Here is a 17,077-nt window from a genome sequence, read left to right as displayed (position 1 = left end):
GGGCAGCGAATGACCAAGAAGGTTCCAAAATTAAATGAATTAACAACAACACACGCAGAAAAATATTTTGTAGAATCAGCCTGTACGAGGTTTGATTCAACAAAATTTTTGTTGAATATAATCAACGCCAATTTTGCGTTGAAACAAACCTTGATTTTCTCAACTCCACAAAAATCTTTTGTTGTTTTGAAAAAGTTGCTTTGACGTTTAGCGTTGATTCAACAAAAATCTTGATTTTCAAATCAACAAAACATTTTGTTGATTCAAATATGCCTCATTTTTCTGCGTGCAACATCGATGCAAAACTGGTAGAAAAGTTGCAGCTTTCCACCGCTAGAGGCAGTACCGTACAAATCCTCGTTTTTGAACCTTAAGTTCCAAATATCGTCGCTGTCGTGCTAATTTGTCGTATGTCGATTTTGGGCCAAATTGAGTTAAGAACGCCATTTTGTGCAGCTCACAATGCCGCACCTTTTGACCTTCACAGATCGGAATAAACTCCGCGCATTTTTGCCACTGTTCATATGAAAGAAGTTTCAATCTTGTCGAACGAGCTCGACTACCGTAAACAGTTTCAGTTTTAACTCGGGACTCCAGCAACCAAATTCAACTAAACTTCAAGAAAATGCACAGAATGGTCAACCAAACACAACATGTTTGTTATTGTTTACATTGCGTGCTTTTGCTCTTGTTTATTCAAGGTTAAACATTAAAACGCGTTTTCTCGGAACGTCAAAAAGTGAAATTTCTCGAGGATTCCGAATATTTAAATGTTTAGCCCGAAAAAGGCCGTCTTCTTGAGATACAGGGCAAAAGCTAACGTTGTTAAAAGCTGGTTATAGAAAAATCGCAAATCTATGAGAAAAACGTTACTTAATCCCCCAGAAGGTGGTTGCTGCCTTCCTCATAAAAGCCTTGCAACCACACACTACGAAAGCTTTGGAAAACCCTTTTTTGTATCAACCAAAACAGTTTTTTGATCATAACATGGAAAGTACTACACCAAATCGAATGATATTCAAAAAAGACTTAAATGACCTAAAACACAGATCCGAACAAAATCGGTCGAGCCAGTTCCGAGAAAAGTGAGTGAGAAAAAAAATCTACGTACATCCACACGCACAGACATTTGCTCAGAATTTGATTCTATTTCAAATTTTGAGTGATTTTATAGCCTTGCCTCAGTGAGGTAAGGAAGGCAAAACTGCGATTGACCAAAAAGTTAATGCCGTAGGCTTGTAGTCCATGAAATTACCTAACTTTTGACCTATTGTATAGGTGTAATTTGTTATTTGCAAAAGCTATGAGAAAAAGTCAAACCAATCCTGGATGTTTATGGCACATTTTGAAGGACTTCAAAAGACCTTTCGAATGCAGCTAAGAAGTTAGAATTGGTTAAGTGTTACGCAAATAGGAGCAATTTAAAAAAAATCATGTTTTTTAGACCCCAAACTTCAATGCCCGTTTTACTCCACTTCCCTTTGTCGAAGAGGGTACATTTGGCATGAGTGCATATTATGTATAGACAAACAAACGCTGAAACGCTCATCCAATTCGTAGCACCTCGATACGACCTACTACAAATCCTACAACTACTGCCTCTTAAAAAAAAAACGTTACTTAATCCACCCTTAGGTGGTTGTTGCCTTCCGCACATTTAGAGGATAATTCTATCCAAAATAGATACACAAGGGCAGACCTTCCAGTGTTCTATCAACTTGATTCATTATTCATACCATCAGATTGGGTAGTCAGATCTTCATAATTCAGGGCACTTATGTGCTTATAACTTTTGATAGGGTCGTCAGATCTTCAATCTTTTGAACTCGTTGGAAAGGTCTTTTGATCACCTATCCTGCGTAGGTCGCAAGATAGATCCGGACAACGTTTTAATCGAAAAATATGAGATCCGGTCTATAAAAAGCGCATAAATAACACTTAAGTGCGTATAACTTTTGATAGGGTTGTCAGATTTTCAAACTTTTGAACTCGTTGGAAAGGTCTTTTAAATACAATTCTAAAAATGTGTAACATGACGGGGTTTCTTACAAAAACCACCCTTTTTACAATCTTCCGGATTTTTGTTAGAATCGTTTTTTTAGCATAACTTTTGAAGTACTTTACTAAACTTTATAATTTTCAATAGCGACTTATGGGACCCCAAGACGGATCGAATGAGACCAATACGGTCCAAATCGGTTCAGCCAGTGCCGAGATAATCCAGTGCATTTTTTTATCAACATCCCACCACACACACAGACATTTGCTCAGATTGTGATTCTGAGTCGATAAGTATACATGAAGGTGGGTCTAGGATGTCAAATTAAGAATTTCGTTTTTCGAGTGATTTTATAGCCTTTCCTCAGTAAGGTGAGGAAGGCAAAACAAAAAAATCCAGCAATTTTGCTGTTTCTTTTTTTATCCATTTAACTCAGTAACCAGGGGTCCACCACAGAGTCTATTTCCGGTTTTAGTGAATAATTGATCAGTTGTTAGATTTAAATCATTTATTGTATGTATACCTTTACAGTTTATATGCATATTTCGTAAACTGAAATATTTGAAGAAGAAAAAACTTTTTACATTGCTTCAAGCCCTCTTAAAACGATCTTGATTTAGATTTTTTGTAATAAAAAAAATATAAGTTTTCCCTATTTCAATTCTTTTAAATCCTAGCAACTTTTTTATCCGCTCAAAGTCCAAAAAATTAAATGCACCTTGAAAATAAAATTCATTGCTATGCCTTCCCTCCACATTTCCCAAATCACAAAAAGTATGCTGGTAACAGTTAAACTCATTGTTATATCTAATTTTAGATATTAGCTGAATATTGTTTTCACATTTTGAAATGAAACTACATGAACTATGATTTAACTCGAAGTCAAACTAAAGTTAATGTTTCATATTTCATTAATTCTTCACCATTCAATGAAATTATTCTTTTTTAACATGTTTTACATCAATTTCAGGCGGAGCTTGATTAACTTTAAGCCGACATTAATTTTGACTCCTTTTTGCCTTCCTCACCTTACTGAGGAAAGACTATAAAATCACTCGAAAAACGAAATTCTTAATTTGACATCCTGGACCCACCTTCACGTATACCTATCGACTCAGAATCAAATTCTGAGCAAATGTCTGTGTGTGTGGTGGGATGTTGATCAAAAAAATTTGCACTGGATTATCTCGGCACTGGCTGGACCGATTTGAACCGTTTTGGATCTGACAACCCCATCGAAAGTTATAAGCACTTAAGTGTTATTTATGAACTTTTTAAAAGCCGGATCTCAGATAACTTGATGAAAACGTTGTCCGGGTCTATCATGCCTTTTATATCTATTTTGGATAGCATTTCCCTCTAAATATGAGGAAGGCACCAACCACCTAAGGGTGGATTAAGTAAGGTTTTTGGTAGATGAAAACTGGTCCACGAGTGTGCAAAAAATTGCGATTCGAGGGCAAACATAGGCGCAACCTACGAAAAAACGGTAACGGTCGGCCAAAAAATTAAATTGATTTGAAATCTAAAAAAAGTACACTGTAATCAAATCGCCACTATCTTCAGTGACCCCTGTTTAGTGCGTCACAAGCCTGGTATGATCCAAGATCAATAGCCTCATTTCAAAAACCAGACAATTTCCGCAAGGTACATCAAACTGGCCCCAAACCGTTCTAATTAGGTCTTAATGAGTTCGCGCTTCTTCGCACAACTTTTGGTAATTCTCCGGTTGGTAGTATCACTCAATGATTTTAATGCACTTTTGGTGTTTTCTGAACCTCGATAATGATCTCTGTCATTTAAAGTATACGTTACAGACAAACAACGGTGAAACCAATTAATTTGGACCGCCATCTCTTGGTGGATGGGCCGGCCATTGCGTCACTGTGACACTGAACGAGGTTGTCAACAACCAGATCGCCGGTCGTGACTCAGATTCCGACGACGACGGCAGGGTGTGACCAAGACAAGATCTTTAACGAGAGCAACGGTGCTCGACGCGTGTGTGCGACACAAATCTGCAGACAAAACGGCGCACTATGCATGCATGCATTCATGTGCGGTGCATGTGGAAATTACTTCCGATTTGAGCGTAGTAAGTAAACTAGTTCCTTTTTTTCTCGGCGTTTAATAAACTTGCCGGGTCAGAACCAGTTCTAACAGTGCGTAGCCAGTTACATTTCATTCATAATATTTCCCGCGGCGACTCTGCGTACGAGTAGACTGTGGAGGTTGGATTGAACTAGTACGAAAAGAGGACGTTGGATATAGCGGATTATCGGTTCGAGTTGTGAATAGAGCGCGTTTTGTTCTAGAACATCTGAGAAACTAAGATTGAAAAATTAATATAAACAAATTTAAGGGAGAGAACAAAATATTTAGAGTAATGTAAACTCTATCCTATAAACAACAAAAACTGCAAAAAACTTTATGTCAAAAAGTGTCGAAGCTCAAAATTTTTGTCACGACATTTAGAACACTAAACCGATCAGTTAAACTTATATTGTTGCCAATTTGCGCAATGTGTCTCCCTAAGCAGAACGCTGTTTGTAGTAATATCTCTTCCCAAGCAAGAAACGTGTCTCGCCAGAATGGCTACTCTCGCAGTTTTGTTGTGATAAGAAATCCAGACTTCTACAGATGTGCATTTTAATTAGGCATACTTGGTTATTTGCTGTACCTTGCATTAGCTACAGTGTTGGGGTTTGCTCAAAGATTGCCCCAACTTTCCTGTGGGATTTCTCCGAAGCGGAATGTTGACGTTTTCTCCGGACGTTCCCTCGGCATGATTCATCAGCCATGTGTGCAAACGAACATGTGCAACGTTCAAGAAATTCCGATGCACATGGCTGTGTATTTTTTTGTTTTCATTATTTTTTTATTGATTTCCAAGCGAAGGGTAACGAAAGTTTCACAAAGATTCTATTAGTGCAAGATCACGTGCTGTCATTGCTGATGCCAACTGTTTATCGTGATCGTCGTAATTGCCAACATAAAAGCACGATTTTCGAGATTGAGAGGTTTAACTCGTGCTTTGGGGAACAGAAGAAAATATATTAATCACGTCTCTCTCCTGGCGGCGAAATCGTCATTATAGTCATTTGCCGTGTGTAAATGTGTAACGTGCCTGACAATCACTCGTCCGTTAGTGGCCCTGTTTGTTTGGTTTGAGTGACGACAAAATGACCATGCAGGAGGGATGTTTCCCTCTAGTCATTTTGTTCTGATAGTTTCGAGCAGCCTATCTGTAGTGTTCCAAATTTAGATTTCAAACAAATATCACTAAATTGAAAAAAACTGAAATTTGTATGACCCAATCTCACCTCCCAGACCCAATGTAACCCCTGATGACGTTATACGATTTAAGTCAAATTTGAATAATTGTTTACCTATTAAATAAAAAAATGCATTTTTTCAATATTTCATTATCACCATTTTGGCTGCCATCTTGGATTTAAAAATTCTAAATAGAGTAGATAAGGGGCTATACTTGAGCTCGACAATCAAAAATGAGACATCGAAAAAAAAATTGTGATTCGATTATCTGAAGTGAAATTTGGCTAAGGCCTTCGGATAATCGAGTCTGGACTGTATGTACCTCGAAAATAAAAAGTATTGAATAATTAGTATGAAAAAATAACACGATAGACATAAAAATATAACACGTTCAACAAAAAAACAGAGTGTAAAATGCTATAAACACCGGTACAATTGTCCAACAATCATAAGTTTTCAAAAAATCTAAGTATTTGCGTTTTTTTTTTGGAATTACATTTTTTTTTTGCTGTGCTGACGTCGGAATTTTACTAATCGAGTAATTATTCTTCGTACAGTGGATTCTCTCGTTGTCGATATTGAAGAGACCGTCGAGACTGGAAGGTATCAAAGTATAGAACGAACAATCATAGCACATGCTTCTTGAAGTAAAAAAATGCTTCTAAAAGTATGCTTCTTGAGCAAAAAATATTGACAGAATATTGATTCCCATCTGCTGCAACCTTCCATCGGATGAGGAAGTAAAATGTCGGTCCCGGCCTTGGTTGTTAGGCCGTTAAGTCATTCCAGGTGTAGGAGTCGTCTCCATGCCATAAGTACAAACAACACACCAAACCAAGCCTACTCCGGTGGAATCGCTGGTGGCGGTTGGACTCGCAATCCGAAGGTCGTCAGTTCAAACACTGGGGTGGAAGGTTCCTTGGAGTAAAAGAGGTTTGGGCGCTCTCCCCATTCAAGCCTTCGGACTCCTAGGTTCGAGCAGAAACTTGCAATAGAGACCACAAAAGACCCGGGGGTCGTTAATGTGGATGGTTTGATTTTTTTTTTTTTTTTGATATTAAGAAGATCGACAGCCAGAGAGTCGACTGTATCGACTTTTCCCTTTTTTTCTTGTTTGGATAAAACTTTGCAATCCCTATGTTAAAAGAAACTATTTTGTATAATTTTGTTTTCTCTAAAATTAAATTGCGAGACAGTCATACAAAAAGCTTGTAAATATTCGAAAATCTGTATCTTTAGAAGGGATTTCTGATCGATTTTTTGTCTTGAGCATAGGACATTTCTTAGAAAATAAAGTTACACGAAAAAAAAAACATTTTTTTATTTCACTTTATACTTCTTAATGATAAATTTACAAAATATTTTATGTGTGTATTGTTGGACCAAAAAAGGCATCTTTAGCGCTTGAGCATAGGATAGTTCAATTTCTGATACTGAAATTATGTTTAAAAAAAGGTTTTTTGACCATAAAAATATTAAAACTCAATTTTGGATCATAAATCAAATTGGTCATCGACAACTAGTTTAAATTATGTTTATAAAGTGAACCGCTTCCACATTATACCCATTTTTAATTCCCAGGTTTTCTAAAAATTTAGATTTATAAATTTTATGAACATTTCTAAAGAAAAGCACCCGCGCGAAAAATCTTTTCAATTCAATTCAATCAATGTTAAACCTAATAATGAAAAATGGCTGCTTTTGACATAGGGGACAAAATTTTATCATAGAGCAATTCCAGCTCAAATCAGGAATTTTTCTGGTATTTTTATACCCGACCCTCTCCGATTTCAATGAAACTTTGTAGACATGTTATCCTAGGCCTATCCAGGTTTTTAAGCGAAGATGGCGTTCGAATGGTGAACGCCCGAAATGTCAAAATCGCGCAGTAGCACCAACATTAGAGAAAAAAAAATGTGGCTGTCTTGCCATGGCACACTTTTTCCGTAACGTTGGTACCACTGCGTGATTTTGACATTTCGGGCGTTCACCATTCGAACGCCATCTTCCCCGAGGAAGACCACCAGAAATCCCGATGCGAGACGCGTTATCTCAACTAGACCTTGATTTTCTCTATCCGATCTATCAGTTCCTCTTAGATTCCAAAATATCCATTTAGTTTTTCTTCAGTTAGTTTTCCTTCAGTTAGTATAACTCGCCTTCACACAAAGCCGTCGTTTCTGGTTTGCACCGGAAGCAAAGCAAGAACGCCCCAGCAGCTGGACACCGAGTTGCGGCTGAGGACAAAAGCAAAGACCAGCAGAGCCAACCAAGACCCCTACACAATCCCCCTTCCCTTCCCACGCCTTGTCTTTAACATCAATCCCTTCCCTACTAACCCCGAGTAGGCCGCGGGTAATCGGCTCCCCTCCCACTAACATTTACACACAAGATCTTCTGTAATTATTAAGTCAAATGTAATTACAAAAGCCGACTCGGTCCTAACCAGGTCCCAGTACCGAAAAGGACCTAATAAAAATAATTTTATGAAAAAAAACGCCATCTTCGCTTAAAAACCTGGATATCAAGCATTTTTGTTTATATGGAGCCAATAGTACTCGAAAATAACATTTGAGAAGGGCGTAAGGTATTTAAATATTTTTGTATTTTGCAATTTAAAAATTACTGTATCTCGAAGCCGTTGCATCGTATCAAAAAGTGGTCAAAAACAATGTTGTAGGAAATTGGACGGGCTTTCCGAAAAAAAATACACAGAAACAAAAATACACGCCAATTCTATGAGATTGTTCAGTTTTTAAGTTTAAAAGTTAAATTTGATGGTGATGTCACGAATTTTTTTTCGCTCAAAATTTTTGAGGAAATAGCCTAAAATGTTACAAAAAGACTCACGAAAAATGCAAGATGGTATGTTTCTCCTTAAAAAAATACAAAAAAATACTCGTCCAATTTCCCATAAGTTTGTCTATAGCAGCCTTTGAGAATACATCAAATTAAAAGTGCGTTCGGCTTAGTAGGCCCAAAATAGGGATAAATACTCAAATTCTGTTGTAAATAATTTTGCAGACAGTAATTCAGGGGATGAATTCAACATTGTTTCGATAGTTCCCGTAGTTTTGAAGATACTAAAATATCTGTAACAACAATCTTGGTGTAAAAAGCTCTGGTCGATGTGCACCGTTAAAATGAGTCATATCAAAAGATTTGTATTAATCAGGAACAAACAAAAATCAACATGAAAATAGTTTATACCTCGAAAAAGATGAAGACATTGCTCAGGTTTTGTACGAAATTAATCCCAACAAAACATTCAAGCTGAACCTTAAACTTTTGAAAAGTTTTAATCGTCCATTTTTGAACAAAACAAACCAATTATTCATTGTTTTTTTTTGGGATTAAGAAGCATTAATCTTATAAGCATATATCTTATAACACAAAAACATGTTTTGAAACTGTTTCCTCTGTTTGCCGAATTAAGGGCTAATTTGAACAGATCGATCATCACCGATCGATGAGTCAACCAACGATCAACAAATCTCTTCAAGTCATTATCCTGCTCGTTTATCCAACATCAATCTGCTGAGCTGCTCTCATCGATACACCTTGAAACGTAACGCCCGTAGGGTCAGCGCTGAAACCCCCATTAACACATATATCATCGCGGTATATTACCCCTTTCGGCTTTTAAACGGTAGGTATTTTCGCTGACATACGACGTTAAACTGAAGAATCAGTCTTTCCAACCGTATGATGTATTGCTGCTCAACTCAACGCTGGGGTGGTCTTCTACAAGCGGTACTCACCATAACGAGCTTCTCATAACTTCATCGTGCGACGAAACTCTTCGCTGAACTAAGGAAGGTCGCACCGGGTGTAGATGAAATGCAGATCAGCTTCATTGTTGGAGTGATCCCCCGGGGATGTCTTCATCAGCATGACCCTGATGACTCCTCCGGTTGGCGGTGAAACTTCAAGAACAGTCTGGCTTTAGCTTGTAACGAAAACGTTCAAAGAAAAGCAGGTCTAGTACAGTCAATGCTTTGTACTTGCAGCTTCCGCACAAAAGCGGCACGTTTGTGAGAAATGTCGCATTTGATCAAACAAGATCGAAATAGCTCTGCAATTATCTGAGCATTGACATTCCTTGAAAGATAATGCAGAATTCATGAAACGTTTTCGAAACTGAAAAATATAACATTGAACTTGACGTTCAGGACAAAGTTATCATCGATCACGTACGGCCTTATCGTGCTAAATCGATGTTCAAACTATTGGCATGTCCGCGGGATGATCACCTCCCCCACAATAAATCGATTCCAGAAGTAACAACTTCACGTCCGCACGCACGCATCGCACTTCCGAAACGATCGCGCATCAGTTTCACGCAATAAATTACGCGCGACTGTGCGGCGAACTTACTTGATTTTTCATTTGCATAAATTAAGCCATAAATACAAAGCAGGCAAAATTGCGGCACCGCGCGACAGGCGCCGGCCATGTGATTCGCAAAATAATTAGCGAATTATCCTTCGCAGCCAGCACGTGCTGATGCTATACGGGCGAGCGGGTTCAATCCGGTCAGCTGCAGTTTCAGAGGTACCTGTGCCGGCAGGGAGGTGGTGCAGGATACTTTACTGTATAGGCTACGCGCCGGTTAGGGTAAAGACCCTTGCGAGGCATGTTGGGAGCTGGGAGCTTAAAGAGTGGCTGCAGCTATACTAATTGTATTCGAAGCACACCCTCGCCACTATGCTTTAGTGTACTGATTGACGGTGCTGGGCACATAAATATTTAATTTGCTTTGTAGTTTTGAATAAATAGGGGAAACTCTCGTATGTTTGGCAGGTTAAGCACTCGCTCCTTACTCCATCCAATTTGCTGATTTTCACTATTTAAACAACTAATTTTGCAAAACTTTTGATAGAAACTTGCTTGCTCACTTCTTATTGAGCTATTTATCACTCGAGTTCAGTTGAAAACGCTTTTAATTGGCTTTAATTGAATGTCAAAGTTCTGACCTGCCAACATTAGAGGCACGCTGGAATTAGATGCTGTTCCCCTAGTTGCTTAGAGTTTTGAGATCACTCTTTATTTATAACTTAAAAAGAATCAAACATATTTTTCGGACTACAAATTATTAGCCTAGAAACTCAAGCTTTCAAAAATCAAAACCTAATTATTCTAATTATAAACCTAAAAAGCATTTTAAATTTTGTTGAAAATTCTTAGTTGCGTTTCAAAGATTGAGCTGATTTTTTAGAAACTTATTTCTCGGTTTTTTGTCTCCTAAAACATATTAAAAAAAAATAAAATTAAAAATATAGTTTTTAAAAAATATTTTTTTGCGTTGAAAAATTTAATTTAAAATTTGGACATAAAAGTATGTGTATCTATTTTGTTTTAAATAGTGCTCATCAATTCCAGGGTGGCCACTCAAGTCGGGAAATCGGGAAAAAGTCGAGAATTCGCCATAATCCGCAAAAAATCGGGAAAAAGTCGGGACTTTATGATTTTTTGTCAAACAGTCGGGAAAAGTCGGGAATTCCAAGCATACTTGTTTGAAAATTAATTTTAACTTTTGAATAATTTTGTAATATTTTGTACAATTTCAAATTAAATTCACTCAATTCTGCTTTTGTAAATTACTTTAAATTTAAGGATCTTTTCACAATTTCAATATATTTGAGTATGGGAAAGCTGTTTAAGACAATCAAAATCTTAATAAATATTGGATGCAGATTTTCATAATTTTTTAGATGGATCAAATGATTTCTATTCATTTTTGTTTATCAACAAAAGATAAAGTTAATGAAAAACTAGTATAAAAATAGAGCCTGATGACCAGCTTAGAGTAATGATTCTATTTCATTTTGTCACATAGATTGAATATTTGAAAACTGATCCCAACTTGAGTTTGGCAATGGATTTTTTTTTTAAATATTTCTAATTGTTTAACATAATTCATTGCGTAATTTCAAATATATTTTTCCAATTTTTTTTGTGAGTTTTAGTAAATTATCTCACGGCGTGTTTTCTGGGCAACCTTAAGGAAAAAAAATAGTCATCGCTACTTTCAAAAGTATCTTATAGGAAATTTTCTCAGCTTTCCAATGCTTCTAAGAGCGAAATGTTTCATCGGGAAATTTCTGAGATATCTATATTTTAAGTTTTTTGTTTTAAAATCCTTAATCATTTATTGGAAACTTTTAAATAACAGTCCAGGAAACTTGTCAAATGATGTGTTTCATGTGTCATTTACTCATCAAAAAGTGCAAAATAATACAAGAAACAACTTTGTTGAAGGTTGCAAACCGCTAAACATTTTGAAAATTTTGTTTTAACCGAATTTTTGAATATGTGGGATTTATTCAGAAATTAAAATCATAAAACCGCATTAAAATATTATTTTTACAAGAATAAATAGATTATTACATAATTGTTGTGTACAAATAACACCGGTCTACTCTGATTCAGCTTGGAATTAGCTGATACAACCGAAATTTTTACAGGTTTGAGATTGATAGGGTATTACAAGATTTTTATAAATAAATAACATATTTCCTTAATCAAACATTAACCAGTTGGATGAATACAAAACATGTTTAATACTCGAAATTGAACTGCAAACTACTGTTGCAAGCTTTAGGAGAAATACCTTCCATTAGTATGAAATGATTGTTTTAGTTTTTTTTGTACTAAATGATCAAGGAAAAAGCAATATTTTAGAAGTTTATAAGACTCTCATCTTTAATCTCATCTTTTTTGAAAAATGTTTTGTATCTTGATTCTTGTTCATATAGTTTGGAAAGACTTTTTTTTTTGTTAAAATAATAAATAATATTGTTCAAACAAAAAAAAAGTTTGTGACGGTGTTTTCAGCATTCTGAATTGGAAGACTCGAGTTTTATTGCTACTTTTAAGTGCATTTTCAACAGTAAACATTTTATAAAATTTTATATTTATTTTATTCTCATGAAAATATGACTTTTGAAGCTTGCAACAGTAATATGTAGTACATTTCGATTTTAAATCATATTTGTATTTATGTTCCTGGTTAATGTTTGCTTAAGAAAATATCAAATTTATTCATTAAAATTCAATAATACTATTAACAATCACAAACCTGCCAAAGTTTTGGTTGAACAAACTGAATCAGAGCAGACTCGTGATATTGGCACACAAAAAATATATGTAATAATCTAATAAAAATATATTTTTACATTGTTTTATGATTTAATTCCATATATAAAAAAAAATTGGTTAAAACTTCATTTTCAAAATGTTTAGCGATTTGCTACCTTCTACAAAGTTGTTTCTTGTCTTATTTTGCACATTTTGATGAGTAAATGACACATGAAACACATTATTTCATAAGTTTTTTGAACAGTTAGTATACAACTTCCAATAAATATTAAAGAAATTTAAAACCAAAAAACTTAAAATAAAGATATCTCAGAAATTTCCCGATCAAACATTTCGCTCTTAGAAGCATTGGAAAGTTGAGAAAATTTCCTATAAGACACATTTGAAAGTAGCGATGACTATTTTTTCTTGATAATGTTGTTCTAGAAAACACGCCGTGCAGGAATTAAAATCATTACACTGTATAAAATATTATTTTCACAAGAACAAATAGATTGTTACATAATTGCTGTGTACAAATAACATCGGTCTGCTCTGATACAGCTTGGAATTAGCTGCTGCAACCGAATTTTTTACAGGTTTGAGGTTGATAGGATATTAAAAGATTTTTATGGATAAATATCATGTTTCCTTAATCAAACATTAACCAGCTGCATAGATACAAAACATGTTTAATACTCGAAATTTAACTGCAAACTACCGTTGCAAGCTTTAGGAGAAATACTTTTCATTAGTATGAAATGATTGTTTTAGTTTTTTTGTATTTAATGATCAAAGATTTACCGATATTTTATAAGTTTATAAGACTGTCATCTTCAATCTCATATTTAAAAAAAAATATTTCGTGATTTTTGTTTAAATAGTTTCGAAAGAAAGTTTCTGTTGGATTTTTTTTTGTTAAAATAATATTTAAAAAAAAAATAGTTTGTGACGGTGTTTTCAGCATTCTGAATTGGAAGACTCGAGTATTATTATTACTTTTAAGTGCATGTTCAACAGAAAACATTTTATAAAATTTTATCTTTATTTTATACTCATGAAAATATGACTTTTGAAGCATGCAACAGTAATATGTAGTACATTTTCGATTTTAAATCATATTTGTATTTATGTTCCTGGTTAATGTTTGCTTAAGAAAATGTCAAATTTATTCATTAAAATTCAATAATACCATTAACAATGCCAAAGTTTCGGTTGAACATGCTAAATCAGAGCAGACACGTTATATTTGTACACAAAAAATATGTAATTATCTAATGATTCTTGTAAAAAAAATATTTTTACACTGTTTTATGATTTTAATTTCTGAATAAATCCCACATATTCAAAAATTCGGTTAAAACATAATTTTCAAAATGTATAGCGGTTTACAACCTTCTACAAAGTTGTTTCTTGTCTTATTTTGCACATTTTGATGAGTAAATGACACATGAAACACATCATTTGATAAGTTTTTTGAACTGGTAGTATAGAATTTCAAATAAATAATAAAGGAATTTAAAACCAAAAAACATAAAATAGAGATGTCTCAGAAATTTCCCGATGAAACATTTCGCTCTTAGAAGCATTGGAAAGCTGAGAAAATTTCCTATAAGACACATTTGAAAGTAGCGATGACTATTTTTTCCTGATAAGTTAGTTCTAGAAAACACGCCGTGATATCTTCTATAAAAAAACGAAACTATTGGCACTACGCCCCCCGGGGCATGGCCTTCCTCTAACGTGGGATTTCTGCTCCAGCGCCTCTGACGAGACAGGAGAAACCGGGACCGACGTTTTACTTCACCATCCGATAGAAGCTCAGTGGATAAGGCGGGAATCGAACCCGCGGCTCATAGCATCATCGGGATCGGCAGCCGAAGCCGCTACCTCTGCGCCACGAGACCCACTAATCTTCTATAAATAAAACAAGATTTTCAGTTTTCGGAAAACTTAAATATCGAATAAAATCCAAAATTGAAAAACTTTTTTACGTTTTGAAAACATGAGGAAAATATTGAAATTGCAAAAACAACCTAAAAATTTTGAGTTATTGCAAAATTGTTTAAACATTTTTTCTCTTCAAACATTTTGCTTAAAATAAGTGGGAGAAATAGGAATAAAATTTTAAATTTAGTTATCTTTAACTTTTTGCCATTTCAAGTATCAAAAACTATACGTTTGTCAATTCAAAAAATAACATGAAAGTTATAAGATTTATTTTGAGGACTAATTGTTTGTGTTTCTACTCTGAATCATAATAATGAATTTCCATTTTTGAAGTATTTTTTTTATTTTTTGTTCAGTTTCTGTGTTTACAAAAATTGCCAATAGTTGGATGTTTTTAAATTTAGATTTTTTTTTCGGTGGTTGATATTGACTTTTTATATAGAGAGTTTTTGTTTGAAATCAATATTTAGATAACAAATCCTATTATTTGAGCTTTCTGGAAAAGTCTGGAAAAAAGTCGGGAAAAAGTCGGAAATTTGAAAATGGGATTTGAGTGGTCACCCTGCAATTCCTACAACTTTAACGAAGACACCAAATCGATCAGAAAATTCCTTCAGAAACGTAATAGATTTTCGAAGATGTACGTTCCATTATTGTATAAACAGCTGCCAAAATTGTATGGAGACTAGTATGGGTGAACAAATGACACAACATGTCTTCTTTGGTCATGTAGGCTTAGTGATTTTTCACGCTAAAATAATGCAAATTTCACGGGGACCACTTTTCAAAAACACAAAATTTCACGGAGCGTGAAAAATGCTTGAATAACTTATGGGACGATCCATAAACCATGTGGATACTTTTTTGGAAATCTCGGAAAATTTTAAAATTTAACCTTTAAAATAAGTAATGAAATTTTTTGGTGCAAGAAATTTGTAAAATAAGAGTTTTCAAAAACTGTAAAAGGAAAGGAGAATGGGCAAATTTGGTCCAAGGATGTACACGAACGGGACCAACTTTTTTCGAAAGATCTCGCCGAGACATGAAAAAAAGTCTTCTGGACCAACTCTCTAAACCCCGGGGTTCAAAAGTTACAAGTTGTTGAAGTTTGAGCATTTTGGGTTAAAATGTACAAAAAATCGTATTTTTGCTATTTCTAAAATCATTCATAAAATCTCTGTTTCATTATGGATTTCGATTTTCTTGACTTCATTCGACGCGTATCAGCAAAAACTATGAGTTCTGATATGTCTTAGCATGATTGAAACATGATTTATCTTGTTTTTATCTGTTTGAACCGTTTGTGCAAGAGGCATCCCATAGAAACAAGTCGAAACTTCAAGGTTTTGAAACCGGATCCGACCCAGACTGCTTCAGTGAGTATGGAAGGCTTCAGTGCAATGTTGTAACAACTTATTGGGATGGTCTGAGTCATCCGAGAACTCCTTGGAGTTAAGACCGGTGAGTCTACCGCCGTAACAAGCAGGATGTCTGCGGTTTTTGACCACGGATCATACCCGCATGGCTCCAGTGAGTATGGTAGACTACTATGCTGATGTGTTGGAGTGTCCTGGGTTCTCCTAGGACTCCCTGGAGTTAAGATCTGTGGGTCTACTGCCGTAACAAGCAACATGTCGACCGGTTTTGACAACGGAACATACCCGCATAGCTTCAGTGAGTGTGGTAGACTGCTTTGCTAATGTGTTAGGATGTCCTGGGTCATCCAAGGACTCCCTGGAGTTATGATCTGTGGAGCTACAGCCGTAACAAGCAAGGGGTCGACGATTTTTGACCCCGGAACAAACACGCATAGCTTCAGACAGTATGGTAGACTGCTTTGTTAATGTGTTGGGAGTCCTTGGATGACCCAGGACATCCTAACACATTAGCAAAGCAGTCTACCACACTCACTGAAGCTATGCGGGTATGTTCCGTTGTCAAAACCGGTCGACATGTTGCTTGTTACGGCAGTAGACCCACAGATCTTAACTCCAGGGAGTCCTAGGAGAACCCAGGACACTCCAACACATCAGCATAGTAGTCTACCATACTCACTGGAGCCATGCGGGTATGATCCGTGGTCAAAAACCGCAGACATCCTGCTTGTTACGGCGGTAGACTCACCGGTCTTAACTCCAAGGAGTTCTCGGATGACTCAGACCATCCCAATAAGTTGTTACAACATTGCACTGAAGCCTTCCATACTCACTGAAGCAGTCTGGGTCGGATCCGGTTTCAAAACCTTGAAGTTTCGACTTGTTTCTATGGGATGCCTCTTGCACAAACGGTTCAAACAGATAAAAACAAGATAAATCATGTTTCAATCATGCTAAGACATATCAGAACTCATAGTTTTTGCTGATACGCGTCGAATGAAGTCAAGAAAATCGAAATCCATAATGAAACAGAGATTTTATGAATGATTTTAGAAATAGCAAAAATACGATTTTTTGTACATTTTAACCCAAAATGCTCAAACTTCAACAACTTGTAACTTTTGAACCCCGGGGTTTAGAGAGTTGGTCCAGAAGACTTTTTTTCATGTCTCGGCGAGATCTTTCGAAAAAAGTTGGTCCCGTTCGTGTACATCCTTGGACCAGCTCCCATACAAATTTGCCCATTCTCCTTTCAAATAAACTCAACATAATTTAAAACGAGCCTGATCGCGCTTAAAGTTCAGGAAAATGCATTTGGGTAATTCTCCGCCAACTCACACAGCAGTTGCCCCGACCCCTCTTCGATTTGCGTGAAACTTTGTCCTAAGGGGTAACT

General features: G+C 35.8%; 1 protein-coding gene across 1 annotated transcript in view; it reads left to right on the top strand.

The window, feature by feature from the left end:
• LOC120427326 (pH-sensitive chloride channel 2-like) overlaps positions 1–17,077 on the top strand; it is a 34,215-nt gene that overhangs the window by 1,860 nt on the left and 15,278 nt on the right. The window lies entirely within an intron of this gene.

Source organism: Culex pipiens, chromosome 2 (genome assembly GCF_016801865.2).
Source record: "Culex pipiens pallens isolate TS chromosome 2, TS_CPP_V2, whole genome shotgun sequence".
In the NCBI taxonomy this organism is placed as follows: domain Eukaryota; kingdom Metazoa; phylum Arthropoda; class Insecta; order Diptera; family Culicidae; genus Culex; species Culex pipiens.
The sequence above is the reverse complement of the archived record's forward strand: the minus strand, read 5'-3'. Positions and strand labels throughout refer to the sequence as shown.